The sequence below is a fragment of the Hyla sarda genome, chromosome 11, assembly GCF_029499605.1.
Source record: "Hyla sarda isolate aHylSar1 chromosome 11, aHylSar1.hap1, whole genome shotgun sequence".
Lineage (NCBI taxonomy): Eukaryota > Metazoa > Chordata > Amphibia > Anura > Hylidae > Hyla > Hyla sarda.
In genome coordinates, this window is record NC_079199.1 from 98,291,597 (window position 1) to 98,303,803 (window position 12,207).

The window sequence follows — 12,207 nt, forward strand, 5'->3', positions numbered from 1 at the left end:
GGAGCCTTCCTCAGATGTTTGCCTATGGCAGACAGCTGAGGGAAGCTTCCACGCCGAAACGCGTCCTTGTACTACACTATGGCATAATAAATCTTCACTTTGCATTACTGGTGAGTGCTGGGTATCATCTTACTTCTACCAGTGGCTTTATCCTACCTCGTGCACCACCGCAGATTGAGATTAGAAACAGAGTGTCTCCAGCTGTTGCTAAACTACAATTCCCATCATGGAAGTTGTAGTTTAGCAACAGCTGAAGTCTTACTGTTCCTAAATCCGAGGACTCCTTTCGATTCGTAGGACTACAACGATGACCTACTTTAAAAAAAAAAAAAAAAATATTAATAAAATGGTTAATGATGGCTTTTCGGGGAGTGTTTTTTGGAATAAAAGTTTTCTAAACGTGTTGAGTTTTTCTTTAATTTACTTTACAGGCTTCGTAGTGGAAGCCATCTTATAGACGGAATCCATTACTAAGCTGGGGCTTAGCGTTAGCCCCAAAAACAGCTAGTGCTAACCCCCAATTATTACCCCGGTACCCACTGCCCCAGGGTGGCCGGGAAGAGCCGGTACCAACAGGCGCAGAGCATCAAAAATGGCGCTTCTGGGCCAAGGTGGTAACAGGTTGGCGTTATTTAGGCTGGGGAGGGCCAGTAACAATGGTCTTCGTCCACACTGGTAATGCCAGGCTGCTTGGTATCTGGGTGAGAATGAAAATAGGGGGAACCCCACACGTTTTTTTTTTTTAAATTATTTAATTATCTCATCTCAACCCGCCGCCGCTCTTCTCCTCCCGGCCGCTGCACATCTCACTCTTCCGCCACCGCACATCTCACCCTGCCGCCGCCGCTCATCTTACCCTGCCCCCGCGGCTCATCTCACTCTGCCGCCGCCACTCTTCTTGCCCCAGCTCCGCTACCGCTGAACATCTCGCACCCGCACTGCCTGTTACAAGACTACAACTCCCAGCATGCCCTTACAGTGAGGACATGCTGGGAGTTGTAGTTGTGGCGGGTGGTTGATGCAGGCCGGTGGCCAGAGCAGCGGAGCCGGCCTGCACCCAGAAATATGAAAATACACTGTAATTTCATATTTCCTGGCCGATGCCGTGATTAGTCTCAGCCAATTACGGCACCACCCGGGAAATATGAAATTTCAGTGTAGTTTCATATTTCTGGGAGCCCTCCGCTGCCTTGGCCACCGGCCTGCATCAACCACCCGCCACAACTACAACTTCCAGCATGTCATCACTGTAAGGGCATGCTGGGAGTTAGTGCGGGTGGCAGATGGACAGCGGCGGTGGGGCAAGAAGAGCGGCGGCAGGGAGAGATGAGCGGCGGGTGAAATGAGCGGCGGCGGCAGGGTGAGATGTGCGGCAGGGTGAGATGTGTGGCAGGGTGAGATGTGTGGCGGGGTGAGATGAGTGGCGGCGGCAGGGTGAGATGTGAGGTGGCGGCAGGGTGAGATGAGCGGCGGCGGCAGGGTGAGATGTGCGGCGGGGTGAGATGAGCGGCGGCGGCCGGGTGAGATGTGCGGCGGCAGGGGGAGATATGCGGCGGCAGGAGCAGGAGGAGATGTGCGGTGGCAGGTTAAGATTACGGGGGAGATGAGATAAGGGGCCAGGGCAGCAGAGGGCTCCTAGAAATATGAAACCACACTGTAGTTTCATATTTCTCAGGCGGTGCTGAGACCAACCGTCCAATCACGGCCCTGCCTGGGAAATATGTAATTACAGTGTAGTTTCATATTTCTAGGAGCCCTCTGCTGCCCCGGCCACCGGCCTGTATCAACCACCCGCCCAAGAGTTGCAACTACAACTGCCAGCATGTCCTCACTGTAAGGGTATGCTGGGAGTTTTAGTCTTGCAGCAGCTAGAGGGCGGTGGTGGTAGATGCGGCTGGAAGGGTGCCTCCAGCTTTTTCTAAACTACAACTCCCATCATGGATGTTGTAGTTTAGAAAAGGGGTGCCTCCAGCTGTTTCAAAACTACAACTCCCGTCATGTAAGTTGTAGATTAGAAACAGAGTGTCTCCAGCTGTTACTAAACTACAACTCCCATCATGGTAGTTGTAGTTTAGCAACAACTGGAGTCTCACTGTTCCTAAATCCGAGGACTACTTCGGCTTCGGGGGACTACAACGATGACCCACGTTTTTTTTAATTTTTTTTAAATATTAATAAAATTATTAACAAGGGCTTTTCGGGGAGTGTTTTTGGAAATAAAAGTTTTTTAAACGTGTTGTGTTTTTTTTAAAATTAACTTAAAAGGGTTCGTAGTGAAAGCCATCTTATAGACGGAATCCATTACTAAGCCGGGGCTTAGCGTTAGCCCCCAAAACAGCTAGTGCTAACTCCCAATTATTCCCCCGGTACCCACCGCCCCAGGGTGGCCGGGAAGAGCCGGTTCCAACAGGCCCGGAGCATCAAAAATGGCGTTCCTGGGCCTAGGCGGTAACAGGCTGGCGTTATCCTAGCCCACACTGGTAACATCGGGCTGTTGCCATTTGGTTGTTATCTGGCTGAGAATGAAAATAGGGGAACCCCACATGTTGTTTTTTTTTTTAAATTATTATTTCCAGAAAACGTGTCCCCGTATTTTCATTCTCAGCCAGATACCAACCAAACAGCAACAGCCTGACGTTACCAGGGTGGGCGAGGACCATTGTTACTGGCCCTCCCCAGCCTAAATAACACCAGCCTGTTACCCCCTAGGCCCAGGAGCACCACTTTTGATGCTCCGGGCCTGTTGGTACCGGCTTTTACCGGCACCCCTGTGGCGATGGGTACCGGGGTAATAATTGGGCGTTAGCACTAGCTGTTTTTGGGGCTAACGCTAAGCCTTGGCTTAGTAATGAATTCTATCTATAAGACAGCTTCCACTACTAAGAAAGTAAAGTCAATTTAATTAAAAAAACAACACGTTTAAAAACAAATGTATTCCAAAAAAACTCCCCCTACAAGCCCTCTTTAAGCATTTTATTTATTTAAAAAAAAAACACTGGTCATCTACATAGTCCACTGAAGAAAAAGAAATCCTCTGTATACAGGGATCTGAAATGAGAAGAGGGGAAAAAAAAAGTAGTAAAAACTTTTACAGGGGTACTCCACTGCCCCAGCGTCCAGAACATTTTGTTCCAAATGCGGGCTGCGGGGGTCGTGACATCACGGTGGGGTGCGGGCGTCGTGACGTCGCGGCTATGCCCCTCCTGATGTCACGCAACGCCCCCTCAGTGAAAGTCTATGGGAGGGGGGACGTGGCCACGCCCCCTCCCATAGACTTGCACTGAGGGGGCGTTGCGTGACATGACGAGGGGCATAGCTGTGACGTCACGACGCCCGCACCCAGTGTTCGGAACAAAATGTTCTGGACGCTGGGGCAGTGGAGTACCCCTTTAATAAACATAGAGGAGAGAATGTGGTGTTTCGCAGTGGTGTTCTAAAGTAATTTATTGTTTTTTGCTTATGTGAGAAAATTTAGTCCAACCACATTTGGCTACAGTCTAAGAAAGTGTCAACAATTCCTTCTCGTTGGATACAATCTTTCACTATTTTCCAGTTTCATGAGAAGCTTCTCCAAATTCTTGGTTTTCCTGAAAGTAATTTTGTTCTATTTACTTAGTATTATTAGCAGAATTTTACAATGGGCTCAGGTGGCACGTGGTAGACCCCATGGCAGTCCCCTATTTCTCATTACAGGGTGACACTTCTACTTATTCTTCAGGAGAGGAGAGGTGACAGCGGCTGAATGGAATCCTCTCCGCCACCTGAGGTTTATATCAGGCTCATGTCCACAACACTTTGTTTTCTTTTTATCACTTGTGACTTATTTATTAGGGTTTTCAAACATTCCCTGGATTGGTTCTTCATAGTTAATCATGGGGTCAGCTCATCCAAAATGCTTCTTCAACCTTTATTTCTATATAATGTTCTGTACTAGATATATTCCTACACGTCTTGTTCATGTGAATGTCAATACCTACTTTCCAATAGGTACCTTCAGATCTGGAGCTGATGGCTTTCACTACTCCTTACTGGCATCTTCATAATGGAGCCCTGAACTTGCCCACTCCCTCTGTCCCTGCCAACTTGCGTACCCGCCCTAGATAGCGGGTCCACAACCACGGTGCCGGTCATCTACATAGTCCACTGAAGACAAAGAAGTCCTCTGTTTACAGGGATCTGAAATGAGAAGAGGTGGAAAAAAAGCAGTAAAAACTTTTAATAAACATAGAGGAGAGAATGTGGTGTTTCCCAGTGGTGTTCTAAAGTAATTTATTGTTTTTTGCTTATGATAGCAAATTTATCAACCCCCTGTGATAGTATGATAAATACGTCACACATAAGCAAAACTAAAGCAAGGAAAAAATTACTACAGATCTCACTTACCAAAGCAAACAATGATAAATGTCCCCGTATATATCTAAATATTTTATGGTCACTCTGTTACCTTTAGTCCAACCATATTTGGCTACAGTCTAAGAAAGCTAACAATTCCTTCTCGTTGAATACAATCTTTCACTATTTTCCAGTTTCATGAGAAACTTCTCCAAATTCTTGGTTTTCCTGAAAGTAATTTTGTTCTATTTACTTAGTATTATTAGCAGAATTTTACGATGGGCTCAGGTGGCACGTGGCAGACCCCATGGCAGTCCCCTATTTCTCATTAAACCATGACACTTCTGCTTATTCTTCAGGAGAGGATAGGTGACAGCGGCTGAATGGAATCCTCTCCACCACCTGAGGTTTATATCAGGCTCATGTCCACAACACTTTGTTTTATTTTTATCACTTGTGACTTATTTATTAGGGTTTTCAAATATTCCCTGAATTGGTTCTTCATAGTAAATCATGGGGTCAGCTCATCCAAAATGCTTCTTCAACCTTTATTTCTATATAATCTTCTGTACAAGATATATTCCTACACGTCTTGTTCATGTGAATGTCAATACCAACTTTCCAATAGGTACCTTCAGATCTGGAGCTGATGGCTTTCACTACTCCTTACTGGCATCTTCATAATGGAGCCTTGAACTTGCCCACTCCCTCTGTCCCTGCCAACTTGCGTACCCGTCCTAGATAGCGGGTCCACAACCACGGTGCCGGACCCTTCCTAGATAAGTGATGGACAGTCAGTGGTCAAAACAATAAACTACAAAAAAAACTGACAAAAGGTGGGGGACAGCTGGAGGCACACAAAACTGACAGAAAAAAACTAAACACACACACACACACAGAATGCGAAGTCAACCTGCCGAGTCAAAGCCAGGAAGTTACGGAGTACAATAACAGAGAGCCAAAGAGCAGTCAAAAGCCAAGCCAAAAAAGTCACAGAACCAGATAGACAATAATAATTCAGAGGTTGCTAGTTAGTCACAAGAACTTTCACAGGCATGGCATGACTGAGAAAGACTTCCTTATATATCCCTGTGCTGCTAGCAGGAGGATTCTAATTGGTTCAGAAAGCTGAACCACACCCGGAGCGCAGAGGCGTAGTCCCAGCAACAGAATAAACAACAGGGCTAGATAAATGTTACCCTACGGGTTCTGAAAGAACCAGTAATAGCATGAGTGATGTTCTTAGTAAATCCTGGAGTCTGGGAAAGCTGAGTGACAACATCCTTTGAGAACTGTAATGGGGACCATAACGGATTCCACCCAGCTTTTCTGGAAGTCCTCTATGACTTGGGATATTTCTCTTATTTCTCAATAAATCTGCTTTTAATGAATTTCTATTGTTCCCATCTAATTCTCTGTGTTATTTAACTTATTTTGCCTTTTAGGTTTTAATTGGAGGTTGACTGAAGTTTCCCGCCGCGGTATCTCGGGGACCTGTGACCTTGGTGGACGCAGTTTTCCTTTGATGTTCCCTGAGTGGTGTTAGCAAGCTGGGAGCCACAGGTGGGAAGGTCGGTGGCTGCGTCGTCTGTCCCGTTGACACAGCTGAACGTCTCCATGGGTAGTAAAGTCCATAAACAACACAAAGGACTTGGCAGGACTGAAGAATGTTCAGGGGCCCAGAAAAGAGGTAAATAAATTAAAGCCGATAAGAAATTACTGCTCGTGAAGTTTACAAATTATAATCCCCAGAGGATTTCTATAGGATTTGTTCATGAATGTCCAAAACATAGGGATTCGGACCACTAGCCCCTATAACTGTGACCCACAAGGAGCCCCATATCACACAACAATTTTGCGCAGCCTTTTTGACAGCTGACTGACACCTGGGCAAAAAAATATTCACACAATGGATATAATCTGACGTGTACCGTATATACTCGAGTATAAGCCGACCTGAATATAAGCCGAGGCCCCTAATTTCACCCCAAAAATACAGGAAAAGTTATTGATTAGACTATAAGCCTACATCATCCCCCCCCTGTCATCATCTCCCCCCCCCCCTTCATCACCGCCTGTCAATCCCTTCATCAGTGGTCTTCAACCTGCGGACCTCCAGATGTTGCAAAACTACAACTCCCAGCATGCCCGGACAGCCATCGGCTGAAACCTCTGGAGGTCCGCAGGTTGAACACCACTGCAGCCTTCGTCATCATCCAGACCCTCCTTTTGTTTTGTACTCACCTCCCCTCGGCGGGAAGTTAGGGTGAGCTGGTCCGGGCCATCTATGCTGCAGGGACCATCCTGTGGGGAGGGTTAGTCGTTCCGGGCTGTCCAATTTCACCGGGGGGGGGGGGGGGGGGCCTCTTCTCCGCGCTGGAGGTCTGCAAAACTGGGGGGGGGGGAAAGTTGGTGCGTCTTATACGGCGAATACACACCTATCGCGGCGGTCCTTGTGGCCATCAATGGCCGGGACCCGCGGCTAATACAGGACATCACCGTTCGCGGTGATGCCCTGTATTAACCCTTCAGACGCGGCGATCAAAGCTGACCACCGCGTCTGAAGGGAAAGTGACACTAACCCGGCTGCTCAGTCGGGCTGTTCGGGACCGCCGCGGTGAAATCACGGCGTCACGAACAGCTTACAGGACACCGGGAGGGACCTTACCTGCCTCCTCGGTGTCTGCTCCATGCCGGGATCCCCTGCATGGCCGGCGCTCTCCTTCGACGTCATCACGTCGTCGCGCATGCCGTCCCGTCATCCAATAGGAGCGGCGTGCGTAGCGACGTGATGACGGAAACTTGATGGCGGCGACGGGGAGCGTGGATCCAGGGGAAGAAGACGTCCATAGCGTTGGGGACACCACAGGGACGCGGCGACAGCGATGGAGTGACATCCAGGGCAGCGGTCACGAGCGTTGATGGGTCCGGAGCGGCGGGGACGCATGAGTACTACCTCCTACCAGTGGTCTTCAACCTGCGGACCTCCAGATGTTGCAAAACTACAACTCCCAGCATGCCTGGACAGCCAACGGCTGTCCGGGCATGCTGGGAGTTGTAGTTTTGCAACATCTGGAGGTCCGCAGGTTTAAGATCACTGTTGGCGACAGCGATGGAGCGACATCCAGGGCAGCGGCAGCGGATGTCGCTCCATAGCTGTCGCCAGGGTTCAGAATCTTTTTTTTCTACAATTTGCACCTTTAATGCCGGTGCGTCCTATAGGGCGAAAAATGACCCCATAGATCTGCTTTACAGATGCTTTACATGTCTTTTTATGTGTCTAGCTTCCGTATTTGGCTCACAAATCCTTCTGTTCTGCTGCTCACTCATTCTGACATCCACTGCTCAGGAAGGGGCGTTTCCAAGGCAAGCACTGAGCCCGCCCTCACTCACCATGCAGTCACTTCCTCCCTGAATCTGCTGTGCTGGATCTCTTCCTCCAATCACTGCAGGCTGCTCTGTAACCACTTCCTCTCTGTTTTCATGCTGCAGTCTGATAGGACAGGAGTGAGCACAGAGGAGTGCTAGTCCCGCCCTCACTTTCTGGACTTTGTCCCGGCCTGTGCTTCAGCTGGGACAAAGATGATGCTGCAGCCAGACAGGATTATGTTCTGGATGGTATGGGGACCCCTAGTGGTCATTTTTTATAAGCCATCATTTCTATACAAAGGAAATAAAATTTTTCTTATAAAGTATATTAGAAAGGTTAATGTTTTGCCAAGATGGACGACATATAAAAAGTTTTCAATTCTGACAGGAACCATTTCATAAAATAGTGGATAGTATGAAAATTTAGAAGTTATTTTTTTTGGTCTTCCATTTCCATTGGTCTTTCCAGCTTATATACCATCTTAGGCTTTATTCACACTGTGTTAACTAGATACACGATAGGCCTTCGTTGGCATCCTATAGACAAGGGATTCCTATATACATAGTACGGCGTACTGACAGAGGACCCATTCAGTTTAATTACCTGCACCTAGCCAACTAGCCGTTTTTTGCTGCGTTTTTGTCTATTTTTGCCATCATTTTCTAAACATCAAGGCAAAAATGCTGATATTCTACTGCAATTGTAGAAAACACTGTAAATCGGGTCATTTTTACCACGATTTGGAAAAATCCCAGCATATACAGCCAGAATGCAGTAAAAATGTGTGAAAAATGTCGTAAGAATTAAATGCGTGAATACGGCTTAAAGGGGTACTCCGGTGGAAAGGGATAAGATGTCTCACCACGGGGGGTCCCGCCGCTGGGGACCCCCGTAATCTTGTGTTTGCCACCCACCTGTTTGAGCTGCACACCGCGGTGTCAGCTCACAAACAGCCGAGTGGCGACCAAGGGGACGGAGTATCGTGACATCACGACTCCGCCCCCGTGTGACGTCACCCCCCGCTATGCAAGTCTATGGAAGGGGGCGTGACGCTTCTGTCAAATATTCTGTCAAATATCGCGATATTTCATTAGACGATATTAGTATCGATTAAAAATATGTTTGAATCGATCTTTTCAGGGATGTGGAATTCCGATCTCCAGAACTGCATGTCCCGGGCGCCGGGCTGGTGAAAGACCCGACAGGCACGGCGGCACTCAGAGGGGTGTAAGGAGCGGGCTCCGGACTCGTGCCCGCTCCGTACTCTGCAGCCCCCAGCTGATCGCCGCGGCTGGCTATTAGCCCTTTAGATCACCGCTGTCAAAGCTGACAGCGGCATCTAAAGGGACATGTGAATGCTCCCTGATGGGCTAGTGGGTGGATAGCCCCCTCCCCCCCCCCGCAGCGCAATCGTGGGGAGCCGATCCACTGTAGAGGTAGCTGGAGGACATATCTCTGCTTCCCTGGTGTCTGTGGCTTTGTCATTGATAGATCTTGGCTGGACTAGGCTCTATCAATGGATCGCAGAGCACACAGATCAGTGGAGTTCAATAGGACTGCATTGATCTGTATGAGGAATCTAATGATTCCTCCTAAAAGTCCCCTAAGGGACTAATAAAGTGTAAAAAAATAATAATAATAATAATAATTTTAATAAAAGTTTAAAAGACACACATTAACCCCTTCCATATTAAAAGATCAACCCCCCCTATTCCTATATAAAAACATGTAAACATAATAAAAGTAAACATATTTGGTATCACTGCGTGCGTAATTGTACGAACTATTAAAATATAACATTATGTATCCCGAACGGTAAATGAGGTAAATGTAAAAAAAACAACACAGAATTGCAATTTTTATAATATGCCGGAAAAAAAGAGATTAAAAAGTCAGATTAATACCAAAATGGTACCGATACAAAAAACTGATTATGCTGCAAAAAAATCGCATATTTCCTCATGTGAAATGGTATCATCATATCGTATCGCCAATTCACACCCCTAGTAAATATGAAGTTCTTCCATACCCTCACAGCAAGCAGAGATGCTGAAAAGAGCAATGACATGAAACGCAAGGTTTTTGTAAATTCTGCCATTGCGCCAGCGGCTGTTCGGGCATGCTGGGAGTTGTAGTTTTGCAACATCTGGAGGTCCACAGTTTGGAGACCATTGATATAAAGGTTTTAAGCCTCAGCATGTGAATATGAATGCTGCTGTACCCTCACAGCAAGCAGAGATGCTGAAAAAAGCAAGGACGTGAAACACAAGGTTTCCGTAAATTCTTTCATTGCTCCCTTGGCTGTCTGAGCATGCTGGGAGTTGTAGTTTTGAAACATCTGGAGTTCCACGGATTTAAAGGTTTTAAGCCTTAGTATGTCAATATGACGTTCTTCCATACCTTCACAGCAAGCAGAAATGCTGAAAAGAGCAAGGACGTGAAACGCATGGTTTTCGTAAATTCTTTAATTGCACCATTGGCTGTATGGGCATGCTGGGAGTTGGAGTTTCACAACATCTGGAGGTCCACAATTTGGAGACCACTGATACAAGGTTTTAAGCCTCAGTATGTGAATATGAATGCTCCCATACCTTCACAGCAAGCAGAAATGCTGAGAAGAGCAAGGACGTGAAACGCATGGTTTTTGTAAATTCTTTAATTGCACCATTGGCTGTATGGGCATGCTGGGAGTTGAGTTTCACAACATCTGGAGGTCCCCAATTTGGAGACCACTGATACAAGGTTTTAAGCCTCGGTATGTGAATATAAATGCTCCCATACCCTCACAGCAAGCAGAGATCCTAAGACCAGCGAGAACGTAAATTCTTTCATTGCGCACGCACGGTAGGCACGAATGGCTTTATTAGTGAGGTCGTCCTGTGAATGGCAGCAGCATCTGTTAAACCTACGTTATGTAATCCGCCATCCCCGGCGCCTAATGAAGCGCGAGGACCCAGATGCCGGCATAGAAATCCAATCAGGTGTGGAAAACACGGAGAAAAAGAGCTAAAACAAAGTACGGGGACGGATGTGCTGAGCCTGAGGTCGGGGTTACCATCACACTGAACCCGGGACCCCCACGTTTACCACCACTAAATAATGCTATTTCAACCAAGACCTAGAGTGGGGTTAATCCTGAGCCTCCTGATGCATGAATAGAACTCCATAGTGGCAGTGGAGGCTGACATTTGCAGAGCGGTAGTAATGAGGAAGCAACAAAAGTGAAGAAGTCAAAGAAGTTAACCCCCCCCCACCCCCTCCTAAAGATCAAACATTGAAGGCCAATCCCAGTGTTTCCCAACCAGAGCGCCTCCAGCTGTTGCAAAACTACAACTCCCAGCATGCCCGGACAGCCGTTGGCTGTCCGGGCATGCTGGGAGTTGTAGTTTTGCATAGTTTTGCAACAGCAGGAGGCGCATTGGTTGGGAAACACTGGCCTATCCTAAGAATACGTTAAGACCCCTTCAAGTTGTGGATAAGTTGTCTTGACCTCTTAAAGGGATATCCCCAGTATATTTCTACTTTAGAGGGTCTTGGAGTTGTCACTGTGCCAGTGCAGCGAGCTCCTCCCACATGTGTGTAACCTTTAGAGAATTCCGCACTGGGTGATATAAATGAACGCCCTTGTTCCACGGATTCAGCGTTGGGTTCGGGTCCTTAAACAACCAACAATCCCATCTCTTGTTTCTACAAGTGTCAGGAGCGCCAACTACTCCCCCCCCCCTCATCTGCTCAGTGCGGATAACATGGGGAGACATATACACATTATCTATCTCATATCTATCATCTATCTATCTATCTCATATCTATCTATATATCTATCTATATATCTATCTCATATCTGTCATCTATCTATCTATATATCTATCTCATATCTATCTATCTCATATCTATCATCTATCTATCTATCTCATATCTATCTATATATCTCATATCTATTTATCTCATATCTATGTATCACATATCTATCTATCTATCTCATATCTATCTATCTCATATCTATCTCATATCTATCTATCTCATATCTATATATATCTCACATCTATCTATCTATCTCCTATCTATCTATATATCTATCTCATATCTATCTATCTCATATCTATCATCTATCTATCTATTTATCTATCTATCTATCTATCTCATATCTATCTCATATCTATCATCTATCTATCTATTTATCTATCTATCTATCTATCTATCTCATATCTATCTATCTCATATCTATCTATCTATCTCATATCTATCATCTATCTATCTATCTATCTATCTCATATCTATCTATATATCTATCTCATATCTATCTATCTATCTATCTCATATCTATCTATCTATCTATCTCATATCTATGCATCTCATATCTATCTATCTATCTCATATCTATCTCATATCTATCTATCTCATATCTATCCATCTCATATCTATCTATCTATCTATCTCATATCTATCATCTATCTATCTATCTCATATCTATCTATCTCATATCTATCATCTATCTATCTCATATC